Consider the following 26,641-nt stretch of genomic DNA (forward strand, 5'->3'; position numbering starts at 1 on the left):
AATACTCAGAAAAAAAATTCTATCTGGGCAGGGGAGTAGGAAATGCCTGGGGTGGGGTGCCATCTCTGATAAGACGTCCAAAGAAGGGGCCATTAAGATGCCATTTGGGTAGACCAGGAATTGGTGGGGCAGCAGGTGTGGGAGGGTGGAGTTAGGGAGACCCCTCAGGGGGGCTGCTGCCAGACTCTGGGGGAGCAATAAGATGGCCTGGACCAGGGGGGCACGGTGGTGGTGGGGAGGGGGAGAGATCTGAGCACAGTTTGAAAGTCTACCTGATTCAGTTGCTGTGGAATAATGAGAAAAGTCCCCGCCCAGTGCCCAGAATGCCGTAGCTGCTCAGTTAAGGCAAGGCCACTCTCCCCAGTCATCTGACCAGTGCTGTTGGTGCCTGGGGAGGAGGAAGAACATGGGCGTAGGTGGCTCACCCAAGGGCATCCTCGTTTATTCAGGCAACTCACCAGACGTTCCCTGGCCAAGCACCATGGGACTGGCGGCATGGCTTGCAACAGGTGGTGGTGCTCAGGAAAGCGGGGCCGGGGACCCTGCTCGACCAGAGTGAAGGCACAGAGAGAGGCAAAAAGGGACGAGCCACCGGGAATTTTGTTTCCCAAACAGATCATAAAAGCGTGCCAAGATTTATCGTGGAGGAATCTAGTTAGTGGGGAGAACCCTGGAGCTAGTGTTTGAGTTGCTTTAGGGAGAACACATTTCAGTCAGGTGAAATAGGGCTCTTGAGAGAGTTTGTGGAGGATGAACCCTTGAATGCATCCCAGTGACAGAGTGCGGCTCTGTGGGGAGCCAGGGGCCCCCTCCTACCCCTCACAGGCTGTGGCTCCACGTGTCACAAGAGCACGCCTCCCTCAGTCGAACTTGGCTGGTGCTGAAGACGTTCCTGAGGAGGAGCAGTGGGGCAGAGGACACGGGAGTCTCTGGGCCAGGACTGACAGGTCCGAAAGGGGCCTCAAGCTGTGTGAGCAGTGTCCCCTGAGAGGGTGTCGGAGCCACGAGGCAGTGAGCACGACAAGGGCTGGGTGAACAGGGGAGGGACGAGCCGGAGCAGTGTCCCATGGTGAACCAGGCGATCTGGGCTGGCACACAGGAAGCGGTTTCAGACCTTTTAATAGAGAGCTATTTTAATGTTTTAGAAAAATACCCATTTCCCTTTTTATGAGAGTGATATGAAACGGTCTTTTAAAATGCACTTATGGAAGCTTAAAAAATAAGTTGACCTAATGAAAATGAATCAGCCAATAACAGTCTTGGTGGTAAAAGGTGAGGGTGAGCCAAGGGAGCCTGCAGGATTTGGAAGTGGTGGACTCGAGGGCACCTGGGTCCACGGGGCAGATTCAGGAGCGGCTGTCAGGGCTGGCAAGGCCTTGGATGGAGGCAGGGGGTGTTCCTGTTGTCATACCTGAAAACTTCCTGGACATGGATCTCCTACATGTCACAGGACATTTTTTTTTTCTCCCTTCCAGATGCTTCCATCTCATCCTAAGCAGGTATAAAGGGAATGGGATAAGGAAGAGAAAGTCCTGGGACCCCTTATTTTTGTGTAAGAACCCAAAGACCTTAAGGCAGCCACTCCTGACTTGCTCTCAAGGCTGACTTTCTTGCCAGCACTTTGCTCACCTCCCGAGCCCAGTGGCCTCTGGGCTCTACAGGATGTCTTCCTGTCCACAGTTTGTAAAATGCAGACCTTTAGAAAGTGGAGCTAAGAAGTGACCTCTTTCCCCTCTGTCGGGGCGGGGGCAGGGGCCAAGGCAGGAGTAAAGCTGTCCCACCCTTGCCACCCAACCCTACTTTCCTTCCCCCACCCTCCTCACTACAGGGCCCGTGTCCTTGAGAGCTTGTGGGACCACAGGCCCCATATCCTTGTGGTGGCCTTGGGCGGGCAGAGGGGCAGGCCCCCTGAAGGCCATTCAAAAGCCTTAAGAATGTGGCCCATGGGTTTCAGGGGGCCCGGGCACCAGCAGCAGGGTGGGCAGCAGTGACAGGTTACTGATATACTCAGTGAGCAGCCTCACGGCCGGCGTGAGACCCACATACTGGGCAAGAGTGTGTGCTGGTGCCCGGCGTCCAGGCTTCAGGGCTGGTCCCCCAGTGGGCTGTGAGAACCTGGCGTGCCGCTTGCCCTCATGGTGGCTTAGGGTCCCCACCCATTAAGGGGTCATGCCAGCCCTTCTCTCCGACACTAGAACGGAAATTAGAAGCCACCTGCATGCAGAGGGTCTGTGCCCAGTCCTGGATCCGGTCTCAGTAAATGAGAGCTATGATTATTGTCACTGTCATCGTTGCCATGATTGATGCCAATTCCCGTATCTAGTCTGGAAATAGCTTCCATCCTCACCGCTGACCAGAAGCGTGTGACGTTCCGCGGCTTGTCTGATGATGGCCTCTCCAAATCCTCAAAGAGCCTCCCCCCACCCCCGCCCTACCTTTCCCTGCTCCTGACATCCCAGGCCTCGGGCTTCCTGATCCTCCACACCCTCGTCTTTAGGTGTACACAGTGTTGGGGGAGGAGAGGGCTTCGCCTGTCCTTAGGTTTGAGGGCACTCTTGCTAGAACATTGACCCCAGGGGCAGGGACTACCCTGGGGAGGGAAAAGGAGAGGAAACACAAACTTCTGAGTCAGATGGATCATGTTGGAATCTGGACTGTGCCGTTTTTAAAATGTGTGATCCTTCTTTTTAATTTTGAGTTCTGTTTCCCCATCTATACAATGGGCACGATGCCTGCCTCACAAGGATGAGGAATGAAGGAATGAAGAAGATCAGGCATAAAATCCACTGCCTGAGCCTGGGATGATGAGTCCTCAATGCATCCTGTGTCCACCAGCCCCTCCCCGCCACACCAGGCTGGGGCCAGGCTGGACAAAGCCAGCCCTGAGCCAAGGCTGCTTGGTGGACAGATCGTTTCTTCTGTCCTCAAGGACATGCTACGTATGTCCTTGTCTGGGTTCATCTGCACCTGTCTCCCTCAGCTGTGTGACTTCAGGTTGGTCCCTTGCCCTCTCTGGGCCTGAATTTTCTTTCTAAGCAGGGAATGTAAGTTCCCTCAGTCTGTCCCGGCAGAGGACAGCCAGTGCAGCTGGTCTGGCTGGGGCAGAGGGCTGTGGCCCTTTCCCAAGCCCTTTTTGGTCCAGGTGACCAGCCAAGTGGCTAATTAGCACTCTGGCAACCAGGTAATCAAGGTCAGCAGGTCAGAAGTTAATCATTTCTTCAAAACACCAGCAAACACCCCATTTCCACATACTTGGGAATAATAAAAATCACACAACCAGGGCAAGCTTCAGAGGCCCCTCTTCTGATCCGGATTGACCCCAATTAGCCGGGTGACCTTGGGGAGTTACCTTCTCCAACCGTGGCCTCAGCTTGCTCATCTGTGAAATAAGAGTTTGGGATTCAGGGGGAGCTGCAGAGGGTGATGTTCCTTGACGGTTTCAAAGGCGGGAAAGCGGTCTGGGGCCAGGCGATCTCACATGTCACCTCTTCCCTTTTTGGCCCTATCTTCTCACTCATTTTCCCCAGAACTGGGACTTTCTTGCTGCAGTGCTGCTCGGGAGCCCGTCTGCCCAGCCTGCTTCGCCCTCCAGCTCTGATCCTTGGAATCCAATTGATCTCATCCTCCCACCTGGCCTACATCCCTCCTCTTGGGAAGGGAAGCCTTCCGTGCCCTCTCGACCCTTCTGTCTTCCGATGGTGATTGTGGTAACAGTGAAAGTCTATCCGGGGTGCCTGGTACACGTGATCAAAGGGTGCTGGGGTGGCACAGGGAGGAGAGTCTTCAACTTGTGCTTCCTTAGGGCAGGAGAGATGTCTCCTCCAGCACCTGACACTTAACGGTGCCTGGCGGTTGCCAGGAGGCAGGCTGCAGGGGTGCCATTTAGAGCTGGGGTCTGGGAAAGACATTCGTCTGACGGGTCTGTAAACACATGCGAATTTAATTCCAGAGATAACTGTACTCACAATTCCTAGGGGAATGCAATTGTTAAGACTCCTCACATGAAGGTACGTCTATACCCAAAGAGCAAACAAACCAAAACACCTCTAACGGAGAAGGGTCTAGCCCTGGCTCTGCCATAGATCTCCCAATCCCACCCCTGTGAGTGACCTGGCTCTTTCCTGGGGTGGAATGAAAGGATGTCATCCCCAAAGCCACAGCTGGCTCTCCTCTCCCAGCACATGGGCCTCAGAGTCCTCCTAGCAGCCACTACGCCTAATCAGGACAGACGCTCCTTCTATAGCACATGCTTCCGGGCTGGGCTGGCTTCCCACCTGACCCCGACTGTCTCTCTGGCTTCCCTGAGGCTTCCCTGGGTGCAAAGTCCAGAGACCTCTGCCTCTCCACCTGGCTCCCGCCGTGAGCCCAGGGGCTTAGCTTCCAAAAGATGAATCAAGTACGCATTCCCACCAGCAGGTCTCCTGTTATCCTATCCCCAGGGTGAGCAGCAGAGGGGAAAAATAAAAGAGAGAGAGAGAAAAGTTAGATGTCAGAAGCAAGAGCAAAAAGCTTACAGGGAGAGTGCTGTTAGTGTGCACTTTGTCTCTCTTGATTTGGGGTAGGCGGTGGAGAGGCAGGGTGGAGCTGGCTACAGCTACCTGGGGTCTGGTTGCTGTCTGTCCCAGCTCTGTCTCTTTAAGAGAACCTGGGGCCAAGATTTATTGGCTGCTGGGGCCCTGCTGTGTGTGTGGCTTGGTGTTTACAGGCCTGGGGAAGGCTGAGGTCTCCCTTCCCAGGCTGCGGGGTGGTGGTGACCTGGAGTTGGGGTAAAGAATGGCTGCCATTCATGGTGGGGTTCACAGCAGGACTTGGTGTGCTGCCCAGGGGAGCGGGCGGCCGTGTCCCTGTAACAGCCAGGCCTGGGACGCAAATCCCACCCTACTGGGTTCAGACAGGGAGGGCAGGGGGCAATGGTTTGTCCCGTTGGAATGCCTAAGCAACCTTGCTGGGGCCTGGAGAGCAGGCAAGAGCCCTGGACTGCATGTCTACCTGGAGTTTGCAGGTACCCGGGGTGGCCCAGAGCTGGGCAGGCAGAACACACTCCCAGGAGCTGAGACCAGCACTTGAGCCCTGACCAAACCAGGCCACACATTAAACAATGCAGAGGAAGGGGTGGGTGAACAGAGCAGCTTCCCCCTATGGACAGGGTATGTCCAGCAACAGAGAGTGCGGCTGCAGCCCAGGCACTCCACCAACCTGAGTCTTCATTTACTCATTTGCTTATGGGAAGCAGGAAGGATGACCTCTGCCTCATAGGATTTTGGGGGAATTAAATAACGTAACATATGTAAAAGGCCTGGCAAAGTCAGTCCCCAGAAGTGAGTATTATTTTTAGCACTGTCTCTACTGCCCATTGTTCCAGAAGGCAAGCTAACCCTGCTTTTCCAGCTGTGTGGTCCTGTGGGCTGAACACGCGGAGGCATGGTATCAAATCTCTAGCTTGCTCCTGTCAATAGTGGGAGCCTGGACACATCACTCAGGGTTGGGGGACATGCCTGGTGGCCCCTGAGCACCTCCTTCATGGCCAGAGCCTGGCCCACCTTGAAGGAAAAGGAGCTGACGTTTCCTGTGCACTTGCTATGAATCAGGAGCCAAGCCAAGTAAGTCACCTACTTCTTCACTTTCTAATTTATTATTGTGGACCTTTGATTGTGGAAATATTCAAGGGTGGACAAAGACAGACGGGACAGTCATGAACACCCTTGGGGCCCATCACCCAGCTTCAGTAATGATTGACATTTGTCATTCTTTTTTTATCCATCCCTTCTGTTACCTTTTCCTTCTCCTTTTCTGTCTTCTCCCTCTCTGCTAAAATATCTAAAGCAAATCCTAGACATTGTATCATTTCACTCATAAATACCTCAGTATGTATTGATACAGGATACAAAATTTTAAAAAAGAAAGCAAAAACATTATTATACCTAAAAAAGTGAACCACCATTTTCAATACATCTGATGTCCAGTCTGTGAATCATCTCATTTAATCCTCAAAATAACCCTTACGGATTACGAATACGGTTGCTCTCACCCATCAGATGAAAAAAGGAGTGAGTGAGACAATCATCCACTCGTGTATTGTTGCCTGGTTTGCAGCCTCATCTCTTGGGTCCACTTGCCCAGTGGGTGCTGGAGGCAGGATTTGGAATTGGGCTGTCAACTCTCAGAACCCGGGCCCTTCCTTCCCCACTCTTATCCTTGAACTCTGGAACCCATGGTCACTTAGCTGCCAACCTCACATGCAGGTCAGCCCCTCCCCAAGCCTGTTTTCCTTATGGCTTTGCGTCGACCTCAACTTTCTTGTCGGAGAAGGCAATGGCACCCCACTCCAGTACTCTTGCCTGGAAAATCCCATGGACGGAGGAGCCTGGTGGGCTGCAGTCCATGGGGTCGCTAGGAGTCGGACACGACTGAGCGACTTCACTTTCACTTTGCACTTTCATGCACTGGAGAAGGAAATGGCAACCCACTCCAGTGTTCTTGCCTGGAGAATCCCAGGGATGGGGGAGCCTGGTGGGCTGCCATTTCTGGGGTCGCACAGAGTCGGACACGACTGAAGCGACTTAGCAGCAGCAGCAGCAACTTTCTTGTGCACAAATGGCAACCATGCAACACCTGCATTCAAGAGCCGTTCATGCCTTTCTGCCTCTGACAGTTATTTATTGGTCTATTTTGTCCCAGTGCCATTAGTGGTGCTTGGGTTCCAGCAGTGAACCAGGGGGGAGTCCTGTCACGCTCTTGTCAGGCTGCACACTTGCTACTCAAAGTGTGGTCCAAAGACCAGCAACTCAAGTATCCTTTGGAGCTGCAGAGAAATGCAGACACTCAGCTATCCCCTAGCCCTGTGGAACTGGATCTATGTTTCAATAAGATCCATGCAATTCATTTGCATGAAGGTTGAAGTTTGAGAAGCACTGCCTTAGGCCATGGTTCTCACCCTGGGTTGCACATTAGAAGGTTCTGCAGGGCTTTTAAAATATACCCACCCCTCAGAACCATTACATCAGAACCACTGATGATATTTAAAAACTCTCAGATGGATTTGAGAATGCAATCACCTTAAGTTTAAATTTGATCATTTTAAGGGTAAAGGAGCTGAAACGAAATCTCCTGCAGAGTACCTAGAACACAGTAGGTGCTAAATTAATGGTCTATTTTACCCCTTGTCATCTCAAACTTGTTCCTAGGATGCCTCACCCCTTACTCCGCCTCCCCGCCTCCCAAAAATCTCCCTGTGTTCTTGGGTGGTTTATTGCCTTTGCTGCTCCAAAGACGTTCTCTGGCCTCACAAGCATCTGATCCCAGTGCTGTTCTTTGCTGGGAAGCCCCAGAACTGTAACCCGGGTGGGGTGGTCGGGGGAAGCTTTTCCTGGGAAGTCAGGCTGTAGGAGACACTTGAGCTACTCCCTGCCATGACCCGGTTTGCTGAGCTGGGCCGAGAGCCGCAAACAAAAATAAATAAATAAGTGCAGGCTCAGCCACATGTGCAAAGAGCTTTTCTTTCACCACGGCCAGATCCCAGTCCAGACGTTATCTCATCCCGCTCTCTCCCGCCAGGTGATGGGGAGCGGGGCAGGTGCCACCAGCCGCTGTGGCTTACCAGGCAGGAGCTGCGGTTTGAGTCACTGGGCACGCAGGAGAGGGCGCTGACCCCAGATCCTGGGCCACGACAGCAGCCGGGGCCCAGCCTGGCCTCGCTGGGTGGCCTGAGGGGCAGAAATGTTTTCCTGCTGGTGGCGGCCTTGGCAGCATCCCAAGGTGGTGGGGGTGGGCCTGTGGGAGGTTCCTGCTCGCCTCCCCTTCTGCAGGCCACCGGGACACTGCTCCTGGGGCTGTTTACAGGCCTGTAAATGAGCCACAGCTATGGGGAAGGCTGGAGAGGGGTCAGAGGCCCTTCCACGAGAGCTGGCAGGGGTTAGGTCTGCTGGAGACGGGAAGGGAAGTCAAGCAGAGAAGGGAGAGCTGTGAGCTCTTTCCTGGGAAGCCAGCCCTTTATGCTCATTCTCCATGGCCATGCATTCTGGAGGAGTCACTGTTCCCCACACTATATAAATGGGGAGACTGAGGCCTGAGGCCTGGAAACGGGGAGGCCCTTCCCAGGGAGACACAGGCTGGTCTGGAGATCTCAAAGCCTGCTTTCACTCTGAGATATGTGTAGACAGGCTTAGAGAGTCAGAACCCAAGTCTGGGGCTGACGAGGGATATCCCCCTGACCCCGTATCTTGACCAATCTAGAATGGGGAGAAATGAGGTCAGAAGGCAAAGTATGGGAAGGGGACTCAGGGAAAACTAGACCCTAGTTCTGGCTGTGGGGCTTGCTGTGGACTTGGGGCAAAGCACGTCACCTCCTTCTGTCTCTGGTTCTCTCATCTATCACATGATGGTACCACTGACCTCACAGAGTGGCTTTAAGGAGTCATGGAGTAAGACCGTGGATTGTGATGAGCTATCAGAAGACCTGCCTGAAAGACATGTTTGCTCTATGAAAGATGGTAAAAGGCACGTGCATCACTCTCCACTTCAGAGCCCACAGCAGACATCACTAATTGATCACAGCACTCCCCCCTCCCCAGCCCCACCTCCGGATACCCTAGCATGTGGACAGTCTCAGCACTGCCCTCAGGCCACAGTTCCCCAGGCAGTCACTTCCAGTCTGGTGAAGCTTGGCTTTGAGCTTTCATCCTTACATGGTCTGTTGAGAAGCTGCTGCTCTGGAGCCAGGCATCTCCAGGAAAAGCCAGAGCTTGAGTAAAACACAGAGCAGGAAGTCAGGAGAAGGGAGGAGAGGAGACTCAGCCCGGGTAAAGGGCTCTTAGCATCAAATGGACCATACGCAGCGTCGGCAGGACTTAAGAGCCCACGGCAGTGGGAAAAGTATGTAAAGCAGCAATCAGGAGGAGCAGGCACGAGAGGCTGAGCCACTTCCCTGGATGAAGGAATGGCCCCTGCTTCTCACTCCATGAGCACAACATATCTGTGGGGTCCATGCCATTAATATTTCCACTTTACACAAAAGGAAAGTGAGGCTGGGTGAGGTTACAGCCAAGAGTGCCTGAAATTGGCCTTAGTATCCAAGTTTGCCAGATCATAAAGCTCACATTCTTCCACACTGCCTTTCAGAGAGCACTTCTGGTCCTTCGGACCCCTCTCCTGGCTGGGGCTGGGGCTTGGACTGGAAGTGACCCGTTCTGGCCCCAGCATTCGGGAGCATGAAGGCTGGGTCCCTGCCACACACAGTGTACAAGGCAGGCAGACCCAGGGATCTGCTTTTCCAATCCCTGAGGCACTGGAGTGTGTGAACCCTGCAACTGCGGGCAGAACTGTGGGAATCCATCTCAGCCCCTTCTCTTTCATGGTGTGACCTCAGGCAACTCTTCACTCCTTTTTGGGCCTCAGTTTAACTGATCTATGACCAAGAGCCTTGTGACTCAAGGGGGGTCCGCCAAGTGTCAGCATGGGGGGCCTCGCTTGAAGGGCTGGTTCTCAGGCCGCTGGATCAGGATCTGTGCTTTTCTAGGGCACCAGGTGATTCACAGTTTCACAGAGATTGTAGAACAATGGAGCTCTCGTGAGCTCCTGAGTCTCTTGCATACACAACAGCTCAGGCATTCTGCGATTCACTCTCAGCACCAGAGGCCAAAGCCTAGCCTTGAGACAAAGCTCAGCCTGGTTGTTCGAGCCAAGAAGGATGAGCTGGGAATAGCCAGCAAGGCCCCTGCTGGGAGAGAAGGGACAGCTCCTACAGGAGCAGCAGTGGGCAGGCCAGGATGGCTGGGAGAACCCAGCAAGCTGCTGGGAGCTTCCTGGCTGGGGCAGAAGGCCAGGCACACAGACTCAGCATATCAAGTTGGGTGTTGGGGAGGGCAGGGATAGAAGCTGCAGGAGGCCAGATGAGGGTGTGGTTAGGGTGGTCCTGGAGCCAGAGGCTGGGAAGGAATCACTCCTGTGCACTGGAGTCCTGGAGGCAAAACTTTTCTCTTCACTGCTCTGCTGGTAACCCCAAGGCCCCATAGGTGATATCTCAAGGCCCCATCACAGAGCAGCAGGGGCCCACAATTAAATTTAAATGCTCATCCATTTTCCCCACAAGCACCAGCATTTTCCAACCCTTTTATGGATTTCTGAGGAATGATAAAATGCAGCTGTTTTGGCTCCTGAGCCAAGGAAATAATGTAAGGTGGCTTGAGTCCCCTCCAGGGAAATCAGTGGCTTATTTATTTATTTTGACTCCAGGACTTCTATCCAGGTCTTATAATGAACTTGCGCTTCTAAACCTGCCCTTTCATCCCCCTGGCTCTCACCTCAAACCACTTTTTGGTGACTTCTTTGTAGACACTCAACAGCCTTCTGGCGATGCGACCTTGGTCAGTTTTTATGCTCCACTTTCCTCTTGTGAAAAAACACGAGATAGGTTTCCCGGGGCTCCCCGGCTGTCCAGTGGTTAAGACTTCACCTTCCAATGCAGTAGGTGTGGGTTCAGTCCCTGGTCGGGGAGCTAAGGTTCCACATGTCTCATGGCCAAAAGAGAAGGAAACCAAAAACAGAACTAAAAACAAGGGCTCTCTAAGCCCTGTGCCAAGCACAACATGGGGCACGGTTAAACAAGACCCTGCAGGCCGTGGCCTCGCAGAAGGCCTGGCATGTAGTAGGTGCACAGTAATGCCATGAGCCTGCCTGTTTTCTTGCCTTTCAGCTCGCCCGGGGTTAAGGAACTCATATAAAGCAGGCAGCCTGCTAGTGTTCCTGCTGGGCCCCAGATGTTGTAATTTCCTTTACCATGAACACAGCCCTGGCCTTCACAGGCACACGGCGGCTCAGATCCACAGGTTATGTGGGCCTCGGAGTGATCTTGAGACAAGTAGGGCCAGCCCTGGTGATTCCACCACACAGGTGATGCCCAGGGAGCCTCCCTCAGGGCTGTTCTGTAAGCGTGGATTAGCACAGAGACCTGTAAGCAAGGCTCTGCCATCATGCCATTCCTGCTCACGTCCTGGGGAGGGCTCTGCTTCAGAAGACCTGGAAGGGCTTATTCCCTTTTCCTTCCTGAGCCATTCTTCTTCAACTTGCTAGGATCCACTCTTTGCTGTCCAAAAGCACGAGAGCCTTGTGTATTTAGGAAAGTGGGAGGGGTCTTGAGTGCAAGACCATCCTTCCTACCCGTGGGCCCTGACAACTGTGCCACTCACTCAGGTTCCCTGCCCAGCTATCAGGCCCCATAGGTGATGTTCTGGTCCCTGTGGGTATTTCAGGCAACAGGGAGACCCTGCGGGCACTCCTGGCCAGGTGTGTTAGGTGACCTCTAACCCAGACAGTCTTAAGGTCTCTGTTACTTGTTATCATCAACTGTTCAGGCCAAACAGCTATTTTTGAGTTTTCAGCCTGATAAGTCCATGAAGTGAGTTGCACTGTGTCTCCTCCAAAAGATGTGCCCAAGTCCTAATCCCCAGTACCTGTGAATGTGGAGGATTCCCTTATTTGGAACTAGGGCCTTTGCAGAGGTAATTAAGTTAAGAATCTGGAGATGAGATCATCTTAGGGTGGGCCCTAAATCCACTGACTGGTGTCCTTATAAGGAGCTAGAGATCTGGGACACAGAGAGACACAGGGAGAAAGCCCCGTGAAGGTGGACGGGGAGATTGGAGTGATGTGTCTACAAGCCACAGAACATCAAGGATCGCTAGCGACCACCAGAAGCTGGAGGAGGCAAGGAAGGATTCTCCGTGGAGCTTCTGGAAGATTTCAGGCCCTGCCGATAACTCGGTTTTGAACTTTTTGCTTTCAGAAATATGTGAGGATACATTCCTGCCCAAGCCACCCAATTTGTGGTAATTTGCTAGCCCAGCCCTAGAAGAGTAATTGCATTCCATAAAAAATTTTAAAATGTAAGATAAAGAGACTTCCCATGTGTTTGAGATGATGTGGGACCCCTGATGGAGTCTGAAGCCCCTGAGGGTTACCTCACTGTTCAGTGGAGGCCCTGGGGGTGGTGAGGCCAGCAGCCCAGGTGGTCAGCAATGGTGTAGGGAGGTGGCCTGCATGTGGGCTTTAAGGATGCTGAACATTGGTGCAGAGTCATATGGGAATTTGTAGGTGAGCAGTGGAATGCTATGTTTGGGGGAGGGTGGGCAGTGATACATTAAAGGAGACAGCAAATATACTGGCTGTCAGGGAATCATGGGAAATCAAGTCCTCCAGCTTCTTTATCTTCCTAGAAGGCCCTGGGGGTGATCCGTTTGTCCAGGGGCAGGTATGGTGGAGAATACTGAGTTCCAAGCAGTGGACCCAGTGATGGGAAATCAGAGTTGAATAATGCCCTGTTACTTCCTGTCTACAGGGAGAGAGGAGTCAGTAAGTGGACAACTCCAGCCCAAGGGATGACATGACAGAGGCTTGCAGGCAAAATGCAAGGGGGTCAGGACAAGGAGGCTTCTCCCTGGGCTGGGGAGTCCAGGGAGACTTCCTGGCAGAAGTGGCAAGTTTAGGTCCTTGACCTTCAGTGAGTTGCCTGGATTGTCATTGAGCAGGGAGCCGTGAGATCCTCCAGGGAGTGAAATGTGGGTGTAGAGGACTGGAGGGTAGGGGCCACACAGAGCAGTGGGCTACGGGGGAGAGCAGAGGTCCAGCTGGGGTCAGAGGGGAGAGGCCGACTCCACTGGAGGATGTATTCTGAAATGCCTGTGACCAACTGGGGGTAGAGGCCAGGACGGGAGGGAGGGCCACGACCCGGGCTGCAGAGCCCAGAGAACCCAAGTATAGCTTCAGGACACTGCCTCTTCATGGCAGGGCTGAAGGCAAAGCTTGGCCTGCGAGGACTCTTTCTTTGCCAGACAGCCACACACACTCACACACACACATATGCATGCACGCACACACAGACTCATTCAGACCCACACACTCACAGAGGAGCCTGTTCCCCTGTCTTCTTCCCACCCACCCCGCCTCTTCCTTAGTCTTTCTCCTTTCTCCCTACTGTAGACTACCTACTCAGAGGGAGGGTGAGGGCCAGCCCCAGCCTGGGGGTGGTAAGGAAGAGACAAGAGCAGAAGTCCAGAGTCCCAGAGAGTCATCTTTTTGCAAAAGCAAAGCCAGAGAGGGGCAGGTACGTAGGCAGGCACTCCGTGACCCACTGACACACCAAGAAACGGAGAGACACAGACTCCAGTCACACTGTGATGCAGACAAAGAAAGATGCTCAGACACACATGCACACACACACTGATCCTTACAGAGATTCACACACGCAGATACACACACACACAGCGCACACTCACGGACACACATCCATACCGAGACACACACTGGCATGTTCACAGATGCTCATTTCCACTCTCAGCAGAAAGATACGCACACAAGGAGATACTCAGACACACACACAAAGACACACAGATGCAGAGCCAGATCAACACAGCACAGCCATGCAGACAAAGAGGCTTTGAGCGAGGCCAGCCCGCCCCCAGAACCCAGACATCCCAGCTTTGCAGTCCCCCTAGGAAACCTCCACAACGCCAGGAGAAATTCCTGGGATATTAGCTAAATTTCAGACACAAACATTCCGGTCTCTTTCTCCAGATGTAGTGCTCGTGGAAACCTGCACAGCCCTCCCTCCGCTGGCCCCCCGGCCCCGACTCCCTGGCTTCTAGGCATGCAGCCATGGAGAGATGGAGGCAGATCCAAGGAAGAGGGTGGTCCTAGAGAGGTGGGGGACCTCATCGGGCAGGCAGCAGGGGCCAGGCACAGTGGTGGGGCGCTCAGCACACTGGGGGGAATCCTGACTGATGAGGGGGGGCAGGCGGGGTGGGGGGCTTCCTTGCAGCAGGGGGCACCGCTCAAGAGCTCTAGACTGAAACCAGAGACCCATCAGAAGGCGTGGCTTATCACTGGGACTCCTGCAAGTCCCTTACTCCCCTTCCCACGGACACACTGGCTGCCTCTCAGCTCCAGGAACCGGGCAGGTCCTTCGAGTTTCAGGCCTTTTGCACACGCCCATCCCTGTCTGTTACAGCCAACGCTTAGTGCACAGCAAGTGCTCCACAAATATGGGTCCTGTCTCTTGGACCATACATGTTATTTTAAAAGCCTTCAGCCTCACTTTCCACATCTATAAAATGGGCTGAAATTGCATTTCTCTCACAGTGTTCTTGTGAGAAGAAAATGAGATGATGAATGCAAACGGGCTTTGGCAAACAACCTCTCATCTCATGTGAGGACTGCATGATCTTTCTCCTTAACCCTCCAGTGAGAATTGGCAGTGATTCTGATTTTGACACAGGCAGGGCTCTGGGAACATGTGCCCAGCAGTATGTGGCTGCCTGAGTGTGCTTTCAGAAGTGCCATGAGGTGCCCTGACTCTGCTGATGCCTGAAATTCCACTGTTCTTATCACATATCTGTGTCAATTCAAAAAACCCACTAGAGGAATCAGTCATTCACCATCAAAGTCAAGAGGTGGTGAGACAGACCTCTCCCTGAGACACAGACAGCCTGGAAGTCTGGGTGTTTCACAACTAGATCAGCCTCACGTCCAGCTATCCCATCACCTGGGAAACAGGGCCACGCAGGGCATCGTTCTGCGGGACATCACAGGACAAGCCAAATCTCACCCTGCCCACCTACTGGGTCACCCCACCTCCACCTTTTGTGCTGGCTTCCTGCGCTGGATACCGGCTGCCCCCAGAAGCTTTGACTCTTTCAAGGTGGCTGACTCTGGGTAAGTTACTTAACATCTTTGAGTCTTGGTTTCTGCATAGTTCCCTTACCCTACATTTTTCTCTTGGGGGGAAAAAAAGTGGTCCAGCCTATGAGCTAGCCTTTGAAAGTGCTCTGGGCACATAGTAGTAACTTAGTAAATGGGGACTGCAATGACTGTGATGATGAAGGAAGAGGAGCTCCCCAAATGGTGATGGAATGTGAATTTGTTGCCCTTCTCAGAGCCTGCTGGCTCTGAGACACGGGCCTGCCTACCTCCCACCTGGACAACGCTTGCTTTTGCAAGAGGCAGCTCGTTATGTGGGAGATATATGTCCTGTCGTAAAGCATTTAATATTTTATCTCCTAATTGCATTACCAGAGACAGACAGCTGTTTATCCTCATCACTCTCCCATTGCTGTCTTTGGCAGGACCCACTGGGCCACTCCAGGTGTTTCCTTGTCTCCTTTTCTGAAAGTCCTGGATGGCCAAACAGGCACCTCCAGGCAGTTCCATGTGGTCAGGCAGTGAGTGGTGCCAGCAGGGTGGGGGGAACCTGTGCTTGGCATCATGGGGTTTCAAGGCAACTCATGTACTCTGTCTGCCTCCTCCTCTCTGCCCACAGCCTTCCCGTGTATTCGGCACCATGGCTGCCATCAGCTCATCTGATTCTCACAGCCCTGTAAGACAAGAACCACCTTACTGATCCCACGATACAGAGGAGGGAAAAGATGCAAGGAGAGGTTGTGAATCTCACTCACTCACTCACTCGTTCATTCACTCTTTCAGCCGTCCTTCCTTTTTGTAGGAGCAGCCTTGTGGAGGCCACCAAGAACAGTGACATAAATAAGATGCGGTCCCTACCTTCGGGGCTTGTGCAGGGAAAGTGACCATGGCACGACCCCCTCGGGGTGTCTCTGTCCCCCTGGTAGTGCTGGCCACTGACAGAGTGCTAGTTCTAAAACATGAACCAAACTCAGGTTCAGAACTCTTGCATGGCCTGAACTCAGCGTAAAGCCCCAGACTCTATAAACTTTCTGTTCATATTCTCGTACAACCAACCTCCTCTCTCACCCCCTTCACCATGGAACTTCACACTTACCAACATATGACCGCCCTGCTTGCTGCCCGCCAAACAGCCCCTCCTCCCTTCCAACCACCTGCGTTCCCTGTCAGCAGGGCTCTGATGCTGTGGGAGTGGTGCGCAGAGATTCTAGTACCCGGCTCCTCAGCAACCCCAGTGTAAACAGAGCATGGTTATCCAAATCCCTTTTGCCAAGCATTTCCCCAGTCTTCCTCACGGATGGTGGTGACCAGCCAAGTGACAAAGTCAATGAGAACAGGGCACTGCTATGGACCAAGTGTTTTGTCCGCCTCCATTTCACATGTTGAAACCCTAGCTTAATACACCTGTTGATATTTGGAAGTGGGGGTCTTTGCTTTGGGAGGTGATTAAGTCATGAGAGTAGAGCCTCCTTAGTGGTCCTTATAAAAGGGACCCCAGAGAACTCTCTCTCCCTCTTTCCTCCTTGTGAGGATATAATGAGAAGTTGGCCATCTGAAACTGAAAGAGGGCTCTTACCAGAGCCTGACAGTGCTGGCATCCAGATCCTGGACTTTCACCATCTCCAGAAATGTGAGAAATAAACTTCTGTAGTTCTAAGCCACCCAGTCTATGATACTTCGTTACAGCAGCCTGAACAAGCTTAGACAGGCATATATGTGAGAGAGCTTCAGGAGAGCAGGTGGAAGCATTCCCTTGGGTCTTTCCATCCAGTGGTGAGTGGATATGACGTCTGGAGCCTTAGCAGCCATCTTTTGATCATGAGATAACATATAAAGAGCAAAAAGCCAGTACATCAAAGAGGGCCAAGCAGAAATGTGAGTCTCGGTTTTTGTGGGCATCGTCGGGCCTCCATATAACCCAGGGACCAGGCTGCTCTTAGGTAGTGAGGACTGGTGTCACTGCTCTGGGGGTTTCCCTAGTTTGTACCAAGTACACAGAGCCCACTGTGGAAAGTCCTTTTCTCTGCTTTTGTTTTGAAAACTGTTTCTCATCTCTTAAGACCTAGTTTAAGAGTCCCTTTTTGAGAAATTTTCACTCCATCTTGACTGCATGGGTGAGCACCCACTCATCAGAGCCCCCGCAATACTTAGTCCAGCCTCTGCGTAGCCTCTTCCGGCCGTGGTGGGCGCTGCCTGATTGGGCCGTTCGCAGGCCGGTGGGCGACACAAGGCCCTGCTTGTCCTGGCACAGCTGCCCGCGGGAGGGATCAGGACCATTCTCCCTAAGCAGCGGGGGCTGGGGCCCGTCGCAGACTAAGCCCCAAGCACGACCTGCCGGGGGGTGAAGTCATGTGGAAAAACACTCAAGTCAGAACAAAACTGTCTTTCTGCAAATGACTTCATCACGTTGCCCGAAGGCTGGGATCACTCCGCCTCTCACCTCCTCCAGCCCGCCCATGGGAGCGAGGAAGACCAGTTCCTCGGGTCCTGTTACATCACTCAGGCACAAGTAAATGTTACAGAGACCCACCCACGGGGTACCAGGGAGCCGACGCCTCCACCTCCTTCCACAGGCAGGGCTTCCCCTGACCCCTCAGGCTGGGAAGGCCTGGAGGGCAGGTCGGGGCTTTCTCTACCCAGCTTGGAGACCTGGAAAAATATAAAATAGAATAATAATAATAAAAAACCCCACTCACTAAACGCATATGTTCACGAATTCTACAAATATTCAGCAGTTCTCTTTCTATCAGGCATTGTGGGGGCACTGGGGTTATACTTGCAGAAAGAAAAAAAAGGAGGGAAAGAGGGCAGGCAGGCAGGAGTAAATTCCTTGCTAGGGTGATAGAGCCAACAAAGCAGGACGGGCCCTGAGAGATACGTAAAGAAAGCCGAGTTCTACTTCTTATTCCAGCGATACATTGCTATTCAACAGCTTTCTTGAGCAGAGCCTCTATTCCCAGCTTCATGGTGGGCACCTATGGATCTGGGAAGCCATTCGAGTGCTACGGCATTGACAATCATGCATGGGGATGCATGGGGATGGACAAGGTCAGTGACACCAGTCACGGCCTGTGATGGAGGTGCAGACAGGGTGGTGTGGGGCACACAGGAGGTAGTGCTGGGCGAGCTGGCCAAGGAGGTGGGCCCTGAAGGATGAACACAGCAGGCTGTCCAGGAGAGAGTGGAAAGGTCTTTGAGGCTGCAAGGTACTTGGGAAAGGACAGGCAATTCCCTGTTTTGGGAGCAGAGGGTATGTAAAATAAGGGGCAATAGATGGAGTTGGTGAGGCAGGTTGAGGATCAGACTGTTGAGGAGTGAAGTTCATTCTGCTGGAAACAGGAGCCATTGAAGGGCTGAAGAGAAAGAAAGAAACGGCTGAAGAAACCGGACACCAATCCAGTTTGGGTGTGCACTTCAGGAAAAGTGCTTTGGACTGGATGGCAGAATGGCTGTCACACAGAGGCTGACCAGGAAGTACCTGGGGTGGTATAGGGGTGAGATGGAGCTGGCCTGGATCAGCGCAGTGGCAATGGGTAGAGAAAAAAAGGAAGGAGAGATGGTAATGTGATGGGACTTGTGAACCACTGGGACGAGGAGGGATGTAGGATCTACGGATGTTCTAGTCTCTTAGACTATAAGTTAAACTTTGGATTCTAATGCTATGGCAGAGAAACTCAAAACAACAGGCAGTCCCAGGCTGGTATGGTGGTTTCATGATCCTCAGAGACCCAGACTCCTTCCATCTTATTGCTCTGCCATCTTCAATATCCAGCCTTGATCATGTGACCCAGAATGGCTGCTCCAACTTCCTCTGTCACATCTGCATTCCACCTGGTGGGGTGGGGAAAAAGAGGAATAGGGTGCACCCATCTTTTTCATATGTATGACTTAGAAATTTGTTAAAATGCCATTGGCCAAGCTTAGAAGAACAACCATACAGCTGAAAGGTATGCTGGGAATTGTGGGTGTCCAAGTAGCCATCTAAAGCTTCCCCCATTATGGAGGAAGGAGAGAAGGAGTCTATGGAGTAAAAGCTAGTGATGCTGTGCAAGCCCACAGGCTTCTCGGAGTTTGAAATTTCTTATTTGCAAAACACATTTTGTGAATTGACATACTTATTTTTAACCAAATAAATATTAAATATGATCAAATCTCTGCCAGCAACATGCTGTTTCTCTGGGTTGCCCTATTTAGCCTTTGTTTTCCCAGCCATTGAAGGAGGCATTGAAAAATATTCTTAACATGAACTCCAGGGGGCTAGCTGAGGGGGGCTTTCAGGATCTGTGAATAACTTATATGCTCAATTTGGGGGGTATACATTTTTCTTGGGAGAGAGTCTATGGCTTTCAAGGTTTATGGGAGGTTTTGTGACCCTAAAAATCGATACAGAGTGAAAGAATTACTCAGGGCCCTCCATACACATATTGCGTGCTTCCCTGCTGCCCATCTTGTAGCCTACACTTGGAAAGGAGGCCAGAGAAAAGAAAAAGGCAACTGAAGGACACTGGGGCGGTTGAAGCACACGGCTCCAGCCTCACCCTGACAGTGACCACACGGCGCGGGTGTGGTCCGCCTTCCAGGGGCCTTCCTCTCTAGTCTCTGCCTGGCTGAGCTGAGACTTGGCCGGGCGCACACCTGGCACACTCTGCCTGAAGTCTCCCAAGCAGTTCCCAGAGCTCCTAGCCAGGAGCCAGCTAGGATTTCAGAGGCACAAGTGAGCCGCTGTGCTTGGCCTGCCAGGTGAAGAGAACAGAGCCCGTATTAACAAGACGCTCCTCTCTCCGTATCGGCTTTCGCTTTGCAGGCAATGTCTCGGACCGGGAGCAAACCTGTCTCTCTGTCCGGAGCCAGGGATTTGATATTGTCCTGAATGGAGGTTTTCACCTCCCAGCTAGTCGTCTGCCCTCCATGGCGCCTGCCACCGATGCCAGGCTTGGCGCGTAAGCCCCCAGCTGTAGGAGGAGTGGGTGGAAGGGGCAGAACTGGGCTCAGCAGCTCCCTACTCCACCCAGACATGGTGGAGGAAGAAGAGGCATCATGCCCTGGGAGAAGGGGTGATGGAATTCTGGCTGCCCATGGAGCAATCACAGGGCAGAAAGGGGCCTAACGTGAGGTTGGTGTGAACCACGTGGTGATTTCTCCAGGGCCCTCTGAGGAGCCAGGCTCATCAGAGCAGAATCACCATCCACAGTCAGGATGACAAAATAAAGCGAGAAATAAGGATTTTATCAAAGGGGAACGGGCAAAGAGAAAAGCATTGTGGCACCACAGAAACTTAAAGTAGTGGTGAGAATCTCCAAACACAGAAGATGTGGAGGGAGAGAAGTGGAAGGCTGAGGTACCACCCCCACGCAGGCCTGGGAGATGGGTCAGGAAGAAAGCCATGAGGAGTAGGGGGTGGGCATGGGCTGCCAGGGAAGCCCCAGCTCAGGGCTCTGGCCGCTGCAAAATGGCACAGTCACCCCAGAGGAGCTAGGCTAGCAAGAGAGGTTAGGGCTGGCTGTCAGGGTGCGGTCCCATGGCGGTCAGGGAGCTGGAGGCGGGCCTAACATCCTGACAGCTGGCCTGCCGCAGCCTCATCCCCCTGCCCTGAGCTCTCACTCAGCAAAGGCCGGGGACTTTGTTCTGGCAGTCTTTGACTGCAGGTGTGGGACCAAGGAGGGTGGCCAAAAAAACAACAAAGGGGAAGAAGTGAACAGCCATGCTTTCAAAGAGCTGCACACACAGGCCGGAGTCCTGGCTGCAAAACACTCACTTGTCCGTTCTCTGATTGAGGCCTGTGTGTTAGGGCAAGTCCTTATAAACACCACTGAACCGGGGACAGTTCAACAGCACTGACACTTACCACGTGTCCATGCAGGGCTAGGTCCTAGGATGGGTGTGGCTGAGACAGAGACAAATAAACCCCCTTTCCTGCCCTGAGAAATCTCAGTCTTATCAGGGGGGAACCCATATCTATTAGGGCTTTCTGACAGTCAGGCTAGAGATCCAACCTGCATCTCTCAAATCCCAGCCTCCTAGCATCCCTGGGAGGGAGGCAGAATCCCCACTGCAGGACACACAGGTTCAGAGACGCTAGGTAAACTGCTCAGTACCACACAGCCAGATGGTGTGGGAGTGAAGTTTAAACCCAGGTCCATCAGACTCGAGTGCTTGTCTGTTTCCATGGGGGCAGACCCACACTCTCCTCTTCGAGACAGGTGGTGTGAAAGGCTGTTGTAGTGAGCTTGAAGCCCAAGAGTGGAGCTACTCACAGGCCCTTTCAATGGATGCTGACCAAGGCACAGTAATTCCTGGGTGGATAGATAATCAAAGAGATGAAAAGACCTCTATTTGATAGCCACCCACGGCGGACAAGGCTCCAGGCTCTGTGGGGAGTTTGGAGGGGGAGTGGTCAGCCCTGCCCCACCAGAGCTCACAGACCAGTAGGAAGCGGATGGCAAGTGTGTTAAGACCCACTCCACTGACATTGGCCAAGACAGATCTCTGGCCCTTCTGGGCAGAGTGACCTGAGGTGAGAAGCAGTACATCTCAGCTCCTCAGTTTCTCTGTTAAATGCAGGTAGTTGTCCTTAATTTATTGCGTTGTTGTGGAGATTACATAAAATAACGTGTGCTAAGCACAAGGCCTGACACAAAGTAGAAGCTCCAAAATAAGGACAAAGATGCTTTTATTCCATTCCAGATAGAGTTTAACAGTTAAGAGTAGCTGCGTTTAAAAACTATCAGAGAGGCACAAATCTAGGGCTATTGGGATGCGTGGGCGGGAAGAGGAAAGTTGGGGTGGGGAAGACTCAAGAAGCCTTCCTGTTTGCTTTCGTTATCATGTTTATAATCCTCTTGTTTGAAGCTCTTTCCATCTTATTCATGTTCAACTTCCAGACTCCAGCAGCAAGAGTGGGTCCATGCCCAGGGCACCAGGCTCCAGAGCTTCAGGAGCCTCAGGTATGGCCATCTTCTCCCACTCCCATCCCAGCAGCTCTGGCTCTGAGAACTTCCATGGGGGACTCACAGCCTAAAGGGGCTGAGCACTCCCTGCCCCACACAGGGCCAGTGGGGAATCCCTACTCCCCTCGGAGAGGACAGCCTGAAGAGTTTCCACCATGGTCTGGGGACCAGGGAGGATGCCAGGGGCAATGGAAAGGGGCCTGGGGCCTGGGTTAGCACCTACCAACTAGAGAAGTGGCCCAGGCTACCTGCCCCTCTGGGGAACGGCACAGCCCTATGCCCCGCCCTTCCTGGCTCTACTGCTGCTGCTGCTGCTGCTAAGTCGCTTTGTTGTGTCCGACTCTGTGCAGCCCCATAGACGGCAGCCCACCAGGCTCCTCTGTCCCTGGGATTCTCTAGGCAAGAACACTGGAGTGGGTTGCCATTTCCTTCTCCAATGCATGAAAGTGAAAAGTGAAAGTGAAGTCGCTCAGCCGTGTCTGACTCTAGCGACCCCATGGACTGCAGCCCACCAGGCTCCTCCGTCCATGGGATTTTCCAGGCAAGAGTACTAGAGTGGGTTGCCATTGCCTTCTCCATCCTGGCTCTTCAGCAGAAAAGAAAAGTGAAGTCGCTCAGTTGTGTCTGACTCTGCGACCCCATGGACAGTAGCCTGTACCAGGCTACTCCATCCATGGGATTTTCTAGGCAAGAGTACTGGAGTGGGGTGCCATTTCCTTCTCCAGGGAAACTTCTCGACCCAGGGATCGAACCCAGGTCTCCCACATTGTAGACAGATGCTTTCCCATCTGAGCCCCCCGCGGAAGCCTACAGCAGAGGGTGCTGGTTTTGCCCGTGGTGCAGCCAACCCTGGACTGAAGAGGTAAGAGTTAGTGGGTATACACCTGAATCCATCAGCCTCACAGCCCCTGGGGAATGGGCCAGAGACATACTCATTCATTAATACCTGCTTAATTTGCTTGTCTATATTCATGATCTTGTCCCCGTGTTCACACCGTGCTCCTAGGCCGGGGTCACCTCCCAGATACATTGCTGCTGCTGCTGCTAAGTCGCTTCAGTCATGTCCGACTCTGTGTGACCCCATAGACGGCAGCCCACCAGGCTTCCCCGTCCCTGGGATTCTCCAGGCAAGAACATGGAGTGGGTTGCCATTTCCTTCTCCAGTGCATGAAAGTGCAAAGTGAAAGTGAAGTCGCTCAGTCGTGTCCGACTCCTAGCGACCCCATGGACTGCAGCCCACCAGGCTCCTCTGTCCATGGGATTTTCCAGGCAAGAGTACTGGAGTGGGGTGCCATTGCCTTCTCCCCCAGATACACTACTGGTACCCAAATCCTAGTCTTGGGGCCTGCTTCTGGGAGAATCACCAACTTGATGGACATGAGTTTGAGCAAGCTCTGGGAGTTAGTGATGGACAGGGAAGCCTGATGTCCTCCAGTCCATGGGGCCGCAGAGTCAGACACAACTGAGCAACTGAATTGAACTGGGAGCCCAGCCACAGAGCAGTGCTTGGCGGGGCTCCCATGGCTGAGGGCTGGAGGGCCCTGTGGCTGGGAGATGCTGTCTCCATGGCCTCCTGGCTACAGTGTTGCCTGGGTCTTCCTCAATGTGGCTGCCTCACTCACATGCCAGGGTGTGAGAGAAGTCAGGACCTTCTGCTGATCATCTGGATAATACAGTGACCTTCTGCTCCCAGGACATAGCATATTCTTCCACGGGAGGACCAGGCAGCTGGGAAAAAATGCAACTGCTTTGGGTTGGCTGTAGGAGGGCGCTCCCTCACGCCTCCGGTGAAATGGGTGTGCCGGCTTTGTGTTTAGAGAGAGCACGGTCAGGAGACAGGGGAAAGGGGGCTGACTCATCAGTTCCTAATGACATTAACCGGCAGCATCTGTGAGCCCTCCTGGGGATTTGTCTCCAGAGGAAGGGGTGATTGGCTTGCTTGGGCTCCAATATCAGCACCTCCATCTCCACCTCCCTGAAGTGTGTCATGCTCTGGCTTTTCACAGGAAAACTGCCTAATGTCATGGCAAAAGCAAGGTAATAAAATATTCATCTGCTGAGGCTGGAGGATGGAAGCCATCACGTTCTCCAGGAGAAGCAGAGTCCTAAATTAAAGACACACACAGACCCAGACAGAAGCACGTGCCCGACCAGCAGACATTCCCAGGCATGTGTCGGAACAACACAGCCTCACACACACACGGAAGCACATGGCTAAAACACACACACACACACACACACACACACACACACGGGCAGCCTACAGACCTGCACCAAGGACAGGTGGATGCCATGTGTGAATGCATGCACACACGCATGCACATTGCATGTACTGGAGAATCCCCACCTCACATGCATACCCACCCGCATGTCTGTTCCCCCAGTGAAACGTGACATCTTAGCTGGTGTACTGGGGGCCAAAGGGCCCATCCCTGGGCCTGTCTTTGGAACAATAGCTGCCTGTCTGGCCGTCCTGGGGAAGCTGGGCTCTGTCAGACAGAAAACAGGTGCTGTGCTGGGGGAAGTGTGGCTCAGAGGTGAGTTACACAACTCCATTCTGCCCGAGTGCTCTGCCCAGGAGGGGAGGAGGAAGGCTTGCACGTGTGGAAGCAGAAAGGTCTGCCTGAGTGCTCTGCCCAGGAGGGGGGAGGAGGAAGGCTTGCACGTGTGGAAGCAGAAAGGGCTGCTACGTTTATGGAAGCTTCCACGTATCGCGCCGCTTGTCTAGGCTAGTGGAGGCAGAGGCCCCCTGAGGATGGGGTGAGGAGCCGCCGCACTGTCGTGACCTCGGAGAGGTGGCTGGGCAGCGTCCCCTTCCCACTAGAGCCAGACCAGAACCTCGGAATGTGAACTTCTTTGGAAGTAGGGTCACTGCAGGTGTAAATTGAATGGCTCAGCAGCTACTCAGAAGGGAAGGGATTTATCTGCAGAGAATGGCAGGTGCCAATCTTTCTCTTGCTTTGAGCCCCACTCAAAACAGGCAGCTTTTCAGGTCACTTGGGCCTGAAAGTAAATGAGCCCACTGACCCACTCTTGCCCATCTGGCCTGCCACCCAGGGCTCCAGGACACCTGCAAAGAGAGTATGTTAGCCCCTGAGCTCCCCAGTTATGTGTGTTGGTCCGGGTCTGCAAAGGTGGTTCTGCCTTCTGATTGTTCTAGAAGCTCTGATGGAGCATGTCACAATGAAAGATTGATGTCAGGCCTCAAAGTTTTGAAAAACACCACAGTTCATAGACCTCCTGAGAGAATGGCCATGCCCCAGTTCTCCACGATGCCGTGTTCTCCTCTACTCATTCTGCAAGCATCCGCTGAACTTCTACCAGGATCTAGGGCTTAGGGTGACAGAGCTGACTGCCCTAAGGTTCTCAGGCTGTAAGGGAAGGAGATAAAGGCCAAGGGATTATTGCTATTTGCTCTTGGAGGAGGGGACTCTAATTCTAGAAGTTTAACAAGTTGGCCAGTAGGTATGTGTTTGAGTGGGTGAGAGGTGGGCAGGGCAGGAGGTGGAGGATGGAGAGGAAGGAGATGTAAATTCTGAGCAGAAAAGCAGCATTCACAAAAAGAGCACAGGTTTCTACAAAGTCAATTGTAGGACAGGGGCTGGCAAACTACAGCTCATGGGCCAATTCCAGCCCACTTCCTGTTTTTGTTAGTAAAGTTTTATTGGCACACAGCCACAGCCATACATTGGCTGCTTCAAGCAGCAGTGACAGAATCGACTAGTCACAGCATGGCTCTCAAAGCCCCAGATACTTACCATCTGACCCTTTCTAGAAAAAAAAAATGTCAACCCTTGTTCTAGATCTATCAGTTGACTCTGGAACCTACTGTAGAATCCTCAGACCAACCTTAGAATGCAGTTCTAGAACCCACTACGCAAGTGTAGAATCCAGCATGGTTTTCCAGAACTCCCTGTACGAGTAACATTTGTGTAGGGATTTAGACATTTACAGTGAGCTTTTGCATCAATTATCCCATTTAATCCTTCAACAAGCCTGTGTGAGGTTAATGGTAATTTTATCCCAATTTTGCAGATGAAAAAACTAAGACAAAAGGAAATAAAGAGACTTGCTGAAGACCACATGGCTGGGAGATAGCCGAGTCCCGGGCAGCCTGATTCTAACATTCCACGGTCTTTCCACCATGTTAACCTACAGATGTTTCTCTGTCACACATTCCACCACTGAGCTGCCCTCCCCGACAAGCCATCTCCTCGCTAACATCTCTGCTGCCACCGAGGAAGCCTTTTGTCCATTGTGCTGCCTTAGTGGGAGAGAGGATTTGGAGGAGAATCGGATTTCCTTTTTGCATCTGTTTGCCAGTGCCCAACGCACCCTGGGATGTTAACAAACAGTGACAGATGAGCTTCAGTTGGCCGGCGTTCGTGGGGAACCACTGGACCAGGTAATTCCGATCCACTTCCTCAGAACTCCGTCCAGGAGGGAGCCAGGGGTGGCAACGATGGCCCTGCCCCTGGGGCCCAGGGGCTGCAGAGAGAAGGGGTGTGAGGGACCTTGCTGTGTCCCTCCAGGAGGAGTGGGCACCCTGAAAGACTTCCTCAGAGCCCAAGACTGCAGCGCTGTTGCTGAATTATTTCCATGGGAGCTGCTCTTAGTGGAGTTAGATTCCACTTATTAGATACAAAGACGAAAGATGTGGCTGTGTTATGTCAGGCAAATTTGGAAGGTCCGTCCCTGCTACACACCATACATACCACCCACATAAACACACATGCACATCACACACACACACGCATACACACACACCACATTTCCTGAAGGTCTGCACTGCTGCTGACTGGGGTTCTGCGTGCAGTGGGTAACACATTTAGCTCGATAAAATATAATATATGATGGGATCGTATTTAACAAGGAAAACAGGGCCCGAATGGACAGAGGAGCAGTGTGGCTGGGTTGCCATGGAAACCCGGGGTTCAGAATTTCCTGACTCCTAGGAGATTACATTTTCAACCTTAATGCTGTATTAACATAAGCTTTGGCACTTA

This window comes from Bos mutus, chromosome 28, assembly GCF_027580195.1.
Source record: "Bos mutus isolate GX-2022 chromosome 28, NWIPB_WYAK_1.1, whole genome shotgun sequence".
Classification (NCBI taxonomy): Eukaryota; Metazoa; Chordata; class Mammalia; order Artiodactyla; family Bovidae; genus Bos; species Bos mutus.